Genomic DNA, 9,492 nt, shown 5'->3' with positions numbered 1-9,492 from the left:
TAGAGCAACCCTACGATCTCTTCTCCCCGACGGGGTTCCTCCCGAGAGATTGGATCTAGGTCTACCCGAGAGCTCCCAAGGGCTCACCGGACTGCTGTCCGGCGCACATCGCCGGACTATCCGGCACTACCGGACTGTCCGCCGCCTGCTGATTTTTCCCGAAGCGTCTGCTCGCTGTATCGAAGGACTACACGTTTGTGGTATTTAGCCAGGACAGGTGCCAACATACTTTTGGCGACTCCGTTGGGGAACAAGGATATCGGCTGCCATGGCCGGTAATTCAAGTGACATCACCACCGACAACAACATCACACCAAGACCTGAAGGTATCCCCGAACATGTTTGGCGTCAATTCTAGGAGAGTTCAAGTAAGCAAGCTCAAGAGGATGCGAGGCGTAGGAAGCAACGTAGCGAAGAAGAATTGAAGTGCCTCCTCTCCTGCTACACCAAGAACCGACAAGGAGGGGTGACCATAATCAAAAAGGTACCTGATTATCTCCTTTCCAATACCGGCATACCTGATGCCTCATCTAGTGCCATTATTTCTTCAAATTTAGATGCAAAAGTTGCTAGTGCCAGCGATAGGCCAGTTACTAATCCGATTGGTCAAAAACCAATTCGGCAGCCTCCAGCCGAATTAAATAAAAATCAGATGTCCTCCGATAAAAACGTAGAAATTAAATCTAGTATTTGTGTGCTCAGGGGGCAGCAGTCGTAAATTTCAAATCCTATTTGTGATCTGCCTAAATCAAATGATTCGGCTCTGGGAGCTAGAAAAGCCGATTCTGCTAACAGTTCTGAGGTTAAATCTAAACCAAAGATGATTAAACTAAAGAATCCTAAAGTTGATGTTTTAAAAACCAATGAAGCTAAAGGCTGTAAAACACAAAAGCAAAAGCCGAAGTGTGGAGAGCTTCGGGCTAGTTGCCAAAGTGATGCCAAAGGTGCTAAGCGGCCTAATAAATCCAAACAATCAAATTCATCTCCGAAGAAAAGATTTATTGGTAGGAATCGGCAATGGAATAATTCTCATATGCCACTAGCGGTTTTCTCCATATAATTTATTTATGCCTACGCCATGTGGATTTTATTTTGATATGCCTTATTTTTATCCATCATGGTTTTCTTATTATTCATATATATCTCGGTCCCTAAAGTCTCAAAGTGACCATCCCAGTCTCTAAACTATGTTTGGGTCTCCAAACGGACATAGGGCAGACCCGTTAGCTAACGTGGCACCGGATTCCACAACAATGACGTGGCCTATGACAGGTGGGCCCCTCGCCTATGCTCGGCACTGCGGCGGTTCGACCGCTCCGCTCTGACTCCACCACCACCACACGTACGTACGGATCCACAACTTGGTGGTATAGGAGGAGTAGTAATCATCAACAGTCAACCACACCAGTCTGAAGAGACTTGACGCAATTGTTTCCTCTTCCTTCCAAATTCCATCCCTGCAAAGCAAGCAGAGCGAATGAAGGGATCGTCAAGCTAGGCTAGGCGTGTGCATACTTGTGGATCGCATCGCACAGCAAAGCAAAACCCAGATGAGGCCATGAGCATGAGCTTGACTAAAAACTGCTGATCGGCCGGTTGGGGGCAGCAGGCACATATGCGTCGTCTGACAATCGATCTCTGTCCAGTGATGCCACGTCACATCATATGTCCATCGGCAGTGTTTGCTTGGCTTGGCTTTGCGGCTGGCTATTGTTGTCGCTAGCATCCAACCACAAAAAATCTACTGTAGCGTCAACATGCTAAGCAGCCAGCCGCAGCGCCAGCCAGCCAAGACAAGCCAACCGGCCCTAGTTTGATTTTTTACTTTAATTAACTTGGGGGCCACTCATCTTATCTAAACCAATTCATGAACGGAAGCATGGTTAATGCCGTGTGCATCGAATCGATAGAAAACAGTAGTAGTGTGTAGGTAGGGGGGCAAGTCGAGCTTCTTGATGAGCTACGTTAGCTTCTAGTAGAAGCCTAGTTAGCTGAAACCTCGCTCCTAGCGTGAAGGATGCCGGTGCATAGGCAGAACCATCAGGAAGCTTCTGCTACAATCAGCATCTCGGCCGCCGTATACTTCTGTAGCACAAATAAAATTAACGAGAAGCATAATCGTCGCAGAATCTCCATATGGGCTGTTGACTGGTATATATATGTACACGGGCTCACGGCCACACGGGTACTACAGTACATCTACATGTATGTCAGTGTCAGTCCAGCTAGTTGCACTACTGTCCAGCTCCTCCAGCTCTGGAAAAGTCAGCGGCTGCATGCATATATACATGCATGGCCGGTCATGGGGTGTTGTGATCAAGTTCGATGAGGTGATCCGATCCATGTTTGTTTTTGCTGGTTTGTTTTAACTTCATCTAGACAGTGAGCGACGATGGTTGGTAGAGATGAATAGCGCGTAGTTTGAGCGAGTGTGAATACGCGGCAGCTAGCCCACGAATCTGCTTCGTCCGTATTCACGCTTCAGCTCCGGTGCGCCTAAGCCAGACCCACATATGCCATTGCATTTTGTAGGCAATGTCTTAGCTGCAGGGGCAGACAAGTGTCTTTCCAGAATGGCGCCGCCACCACAACCACCACAGTACTGGGGAATGTATGCTCGGATGCCTTCTATTGCACCTCATGTAGATGAAGTTGCTCAACTTTAGCTAGCTCTAGTTGATGGTAGCCAAACTTTAGTCAAACTTATATAACTTTAGTTAAACTTAACTTTGGCTGATTTCAGTGTATCCTAAAATGCTCAGACTTAGCTAAATTTGAATAAATGAAGGCTAATTTGTGCTATTATATACCTTAGTAGTTTGCTCAATGTAAATAAAGCTACTCAATATTATATAAATATGATTAAGTTTAGCTATCTAGATTTAGTTTGTGGGTAGCCGAACTTGCTCAATTTTGACTAATGTTGTTTAACTTTTGCCAAACTTACTCAACTTATGTACAATAGGGATTGTGAATTCATCCGCCTGAATATTTACCAAACACCCCTGCTAGCAGAGGTAGGATAGGACAACCTGGAGAGGAGGTCCATTTCTGTTTCAATATTTTTCAGTGTTGTTACATATCTATATTTTATTGGAAAAAGTATAGATAACCCCCTGAACTATACCGGGTTGGATACTTCACCCCCTCAACAAAAAATTGGTATAGAAGACACCTTAAACCATCGAAAACCGGATAAAACACCCCCGAGGAGGTTTTGTAGGGCGGTTTGCTAACGTGGAACCTGGTTTCGGTGACGTGGACTCCTGGTTTGCTGATTAGTGTCTACCGTGGCATTGGGCCCACCGTCAGCCCCTCAACTCCCCCTTTTCTTCCCCATACCGCCCTCTGCTCTAGTTCATGCCGCGGCCGCCGTCAATGGAGCCCGTGCCCCCCTCCTCTCGCCCTCTCCCATGGATGAAGACAGCGCCTCCCAAGTGAACCCCTCCCCGCCCTTCCTTCGTCGGAGTCGAAGCCCCCCACTCCTGCGCCGGTGTTCGCTCATCCGCATCCGACTTGTCTGCGTCACGAGCCACTTCCACGCCCGCGCCGTCCATGGCCACCGCCGCGTCGTCTGCCTGCCCACGCCCGTCCAAGCCCGCTCTTCTCCTTGGCGGACGACTCCTTGTCATCATCGCCAGCCGTGGCAGCACACCGCCTCTGGCACTGCCACTACAGCGCCACTGCCAAAGACGATGGCAACCACGACAACGACGGCGAGGATCGACCCTATCGGCGACGACCACCGCTTGGCCTCAGGGATCCTCGCCCCGCTCTTCTCCTTGGCCACCGGAGCTAGGCAGCGGCGCGGGAGACGAAGTCGGCGAGGGCGGGCGCGATGGTGGCCGTGGACGGCACGAATGCGAGCGTGGGGAAGGCGCGGGAGCGGACAGATGGGGACGGGCGGACGCCGCGGTGGTGTGGATGCCGCTTGGGAGGAACCGTCATCATCCATGGGAGAGGGCGAGGGGAGGGTGGGTGCGGGCTCCATTGATGGCGGCGGCGGCATGAACCGGAGCAGAGGGGCGGTGTGGGGAAGAAAAGGGAGAGTTGAGGGGCTGACCCATGGGCCCAATGCCACGGTGTACACTAATCAGCAAACCAGGAGTCCATGTTGTCGAAACCGAGTTCCACATCAGCAAACCACCCTCCAAAACCGCCTCGGGGGGTGTTTTATCCGGTTTTCGATAGTTTAAGGTGTCTTCTATACCAATTTTTTGTTGAGGGGGTGAAGTATCCAACCTCATATAGTTCAGGGGGTTATCTATACTTTTTCCATATTTTATTGGTTGATTGTGTCGTTTCCTATTTGCTAGAATTTTGGTTTAATATAGGTTTGCAATCAATAACATCTTCACCATCGAGAGTAACGATCAGTCGAAGAACACCGTGCATTGATGGGTGCTGAGGGCCCATATTGACTATCATAAGATCCTTTCTTTGAAGCAGTAGACTTGTCTTATTCTTTATTCCATGAAAATTTGACGACACACGGATCTTGTGAACAACCTCTTCGCCTAAGGTGGTAGCGAGCATAACTCAAATGAGCCAAGACCTATGTGACTTTCAGGATGAGTGAAAATAAGGCTTTCATTGTTTAGATGTGGACATATTAATGAACTTGAGTTTGGTAACATTTGAGATATACAAAGACTTTTGTATGGCCGCCGAAATTTGTCAATGGCCCATGTTTTCAGCGGCCTGGTCTGGCCACTGAAAATAGTGTTGTTTTCAGCATTTTTCCGCCTAAGCTTTCTTTTCATTATGTAAAAGTCGGCGGCTAGAAACAGCTGAAAATAGTTATTTTCAGTGGGTTCAGTTACTGTCCAACGTCATATATTTAAGGATAAAGTAGTAGATATATATAAATCATGAAACTATAGAAATTTAGCCCTCACTGTATAATCTAGTGCATCGGAACTCCATCATCAGATCATCCAATGACGACGAATCATTGTCCAGACATTCTACAGACATCGAATTGAATCATTAAATAAACTTATCTAAACACTAGAAAATCCAGTCATCCAGTGAGGCAGTGACACGGACAAAAGTTTCGAATATCATATAATCTGTTGGCACTCGAATTTAAGCTCAGAACTTTCTATTGGCATAGGATAAGATGATAACCATTGAATTGTCTGATGGTACTATTATCCTGATTTTTTTGCCACCATAGCTCCGTTTCGGTAAATTATATATTCAAATTTTTATCGTTTCGACGAGAGCTATCCAATGGTGAACTCAAATCTGCAACACTAGCGAGGTGACCCGCGCAAATAGCGCGGGTATCTAGTATTTGTTATGATAATTTTCTTTTTTTATACATTTTATTGTTGTTCTATTTGTGATATATTATTAGACGTAATATACACCCACGGGACAAAGAGCGACATATTATTTGACCGAAGCTTCAACATATGGTTGATGATTTGTCACTCTCTTTTTGTTATTTGTTTAGTGATACAAAATATTTAAATTGATCTAATAAGAATTAAATGTATCATAGGTTGTGAGATATTCATTAATATTTGATACAGTTTAATATAAACCATTGGATGTTCATAATATCCAACGGTTGGGCTTTTTCCTTTTTTTATATTTAATATGGTTTAATATAGACCGTTTGATCTTCATAAAATCCGACGGTTTCTATGATTTCTATGACTGAGGTTTTTTTTATCGGGTTAATATAGACCGTTAGATGTTTATAAAATCTAACGGTTGAGCCTTTTGCTTTTTATATTTAATATGGTTTAATGTAGACCGTTAGATCTTCATAAAATCCGACGGTAGAGGGTTTTTTTTCTTTTTTACGATTAATGTGGGAATTTCTAAGCCCTCTCGGCGAACATAGTGACTTCTTTTGCTCTTCAAATATTTATATAATAGATATTACAACCGATTTCCTTGCACGTACGTTTCATCATCACATGCATGAATTGAGGCATAATGGAATCTCGATTACTGTCACACTGTGAGACCCAGCAAAGTTTCATGACGTTACATAATGATTACATTAAGAAGTACGTACTACAGAGGAGACGCCCGTTATTGCACTGACTGGGGAAAAAAACAGGCCAGGATCACGGATGCTTGGTAGCCTCACGGGGATGGCGTCCATGGCCACCATCGGAGTTCCACTGAAGCAGCATCCAAACCATGGACGTCCCTGCATTTGAGAACGGAAAAAGCAGGTTAAACAAAAGCTATCAGTCGGAGGTCATGAAAACCAACGAGCTTGTGTGACCTGATGATGATATATGTTTAATTAACCTGCGACGAAGATGAAGGGGATGAGATTGTGCAAAATGGATTGTGTGGTACAGCAGGCACTGCATGGCAAGGTAGGCGATGGCGTAGAGGAAGGACAGGAAGGTGGCCGCGTACAGCGGCTTGCTGCGTAGGTTGAAGGCGCAGAGGAAGCAGAGCGTCGACGACAGCAGCGTCCACACACCGGTCGTTCGCCCATGTACGCCGGTCACTGAAGCCCAACAGATACGAAAGTCACGCCACTCCCTCAAGCTAGCATTGGGCCACGTCGACCTAAATTTCTCACCGTTGGATATCAGGGAAGGTTATCATCTGACCGTCGTTCTTGGGCTCTTGGCCGGGTTCGCGGCCCTTCGAGCGAGCGAGGCCGCCGCCACTACCCATGCGGACGCCGGGCCCCCGGGCTCAGCTGAACGATGGCCTCATCGGCGCCTCTTCCGCAGGCACCGCCGCGCTGGCCGACACGCGGCCGGCTGGATCAGGCCCTTCTACCCGGTGTTCGGGTGAGGCGGCGCCGGCGGCTGTGTCCACGGCGGCCATGGGTGTGCAGCGCAACCTACTCCGGCGGCCGCGGAGCCGCGCGGGTGAGGGGTAGGCTGGGGCGGCTGTTCATAGAGGAGGCGCACGGTACTCGTCGACGGCGGCGGCCTTGATGGCGCAGCGCCGGAGATCCTCGCGTGGACGGCATAGCGCCCGCCGATTAGATACTGCGTGTGGAGATCCGGTGGCGGCGCCTCGCGTCGACATCGCCCTTGCCTTGCCGGCACCACGCTCGCCCCTGAAGAGCAGGTCCACGGGGTCATCAGTGACCGAAGCCACAACGACGGCAAGGAAAAGTTGCGTCTTCTTTGCCGCGCCCACGAAGCGGCGACCTCCATCAGCAGACGACAAGCCCAGGCCAACCGGCCTTGCCGGAGCGACAACCACGGCCCACAGCACGACGGCGCCGCCTCCGATCCGCCTCTCCGTCTCCCTCTACGGCCCCACAGGTACACTCTCCTGGCGCTTCTCTTCCCTTCCTTTCCCACGCCTCGGCCCGTCTATCCCTCTCCATCATCACCGGCCGGGCGGTCAGGCCCGTCGCCTACCGCATGCCCGCCTCTTCATCTTCCTCTACAGCTTCCCATCTGAATCACTGAACGCACACCTTGTTGTGGTCTTGTGGGCGACCTCGAGCCATGAGAAGATAGAAGGTAGAGGCAGAGACTCCTGCTACTCTTCTGGGTTGCTAGCTACTCTCCAGCGCAAGCTCTCAAGCAGGTATGCTGCTGGCGCCGGGGCGCTGGGCTGCTGCAACTGGATTCAACCATCAATAATCTAGGCAAGACTGATTTCAGGATTGAGATCTTGCCCTGGGTTTACTATGTACTCTTTGCGCAACGCACACCATGTATTTGTTATATTGTCCATGGAAAATAATTTGAAGTTTTCACCCCGAGTGTTAACTGCAACACTAATTTGAGATTCCAAGAACACAGGTGCTATCTTAGCTTTGCTGAAAATTATATAACCCTGTATATGCATTTATTGCAGATTTAGAAAATCTGGGCAACTTGAGTACAGTAGCATTTTTTAGGACTTAAGACCAGAGATAGCAAAACAATTGCAACTCTTAACTGGATATTGATGCATGTGTTCACCTCATGGGCAGGTAAATTCCTTCACTGAAGACACACTAGGCACAATTTTGTATGCTCAGCATCCCTGAACCCCATGCATGGTGTTTGCATATCTCAGGAAGCCACAGCCGATGACAAGCAGTAGATGATGCTGGATCGGATTGGAAGCAATCCAAAAATTTCAATGTAATTATTGATAATAGCTAGCCAACATATCTTCAATCTATGTGTCATGTGTGATGTGTGATCCTTAGGCAGTCGCGTTTATCAAATTTATAAGGAATTACGATTCCACATATCTATTCTAGATCATAAATCACGACCACAAAATACTAGAAACTTTGCGATCATTCAAAGATTTAATTTGCTATTTATAGTTCTCGATCAGACTATCCGGCATGCACTAGATATGATCTTCTTTTTGATTAATCACACAACGTATGTCATAATATTATATGACCAGCAAGCATAAAAAGACAATTCTAATCCCACAATTTATAAACAAAATTGGGTCTCTCAAATGAGAAGGCGCGGCAACGCTGCGCCGTGGGTTCTAGTGTATACGATTCAGGTTAAAATTAAGATGCATGGATTACTATGTATTGATGATTTGATGTACAGACAGCAAGTCAGCAAGGTATACATACTGTGTATACCGGAGTACCAGACATTTGAGCGAGCAGAGCGAGAAGGTTTTAAAGAGCCGGCTATAGCCTCTGCTATAGCCCGCTATAGCTGTTTTGGAAGGGAAAAGCCATGCGCTATAGCATCATTTAGCCCGCTATATCCCGATATAGTCCGCTATTTGTCGTTTTGAGAAGCACGCCACTAAACCCCTTAGCCCGCTATATTTAAAACCATAAGAGCGACGCGGAGCCAAACAAGCAGGAGGAGGTGAAGGCAGAGCAGAAGATGCCGACAGCAATCAGCCACCACCCCAGCGCCGGCACGCAGCGCATCGAGTTCACCCAATGATTGAGCTCAATTTGATGTTCGTTGCCAGAAGTGTGGTGTATGGCTGGGAAAACATGACTTTTGACGATGGCGGCGTCTGTGGACGTCTTTAACCTCATTGAAAGCATCGCCATGGAGTCTTCTTTGCCTCCTACACCGGTCTCCAGGTTAAAAACCTATCCTTTTGGAGGAGAGACTACGGTGCAGTTTATCATCGTATCTCTAGATGGACGTTACTCTAGCAGACTATTGTGTACCAATGGTCATCAAGAGTATACTTTTTTGGATGGTGGTTAGTTATGTGCTTTGGAGGAGAAGGGGGTTCCTGTTTGTGGGTGTTTAGTGGAAACAAAAAGCTCAACTACAACTCAATGCAATGCTAGTGTTCTAGTCTACTGTATTGATCATTGTTTGTGGATGTCGAACTTGTGGCTGGTTGGTGAAGAAGGTGGGTTTCAGAGATTTGTGAGATGCTTCAGGTGAACTATTCATCTACTTCTTTTGGGGAGGACGACGGAGTTTTGTGGAGCTTGACCATCTCACTTCGTGGTATGTCAAAATATGTGCAGCTGCATCAAGCTTTCTCTGTAGTTGGGTTCAGGCTGTTTCGTGGTTTGAGTTGTATGTTGATTTGTAACTCTAGAAT

General features: G+C 47.4%; 1 pseudogene; it reads right to left on the bottom strand.

Moving 5' to 3' along the window:
• Window positions 1-6,086: 6,086 nt before the first annotated feature.
• On the bottom strand, window positions 6,087-8,980 carry LOC120694182 (annotated as a pseudogene).
• Window positions 8,981-9,492: the final 512 nt, after the last annotated feature.

This window comes from Panicum virgatum, unplaced genomic scaffold, assembly GCF_016808335.1.
Source record: "Panicum virgatum strain AP13 unplaced genomic scaffold, P.virgatum_v5 scaffold_3996, whole genome shotgun sequence".
NCBI lineage: Eukaryota > Viridiplantae > Streptophyta > Magnoliopsida > Poales > Poaceae > Panicum > Panicum virgatum.
Note: the sequence above shows the minus strand (reverse complement) of the source record. Positions and strands in the feature narration are given on the sequence as shown.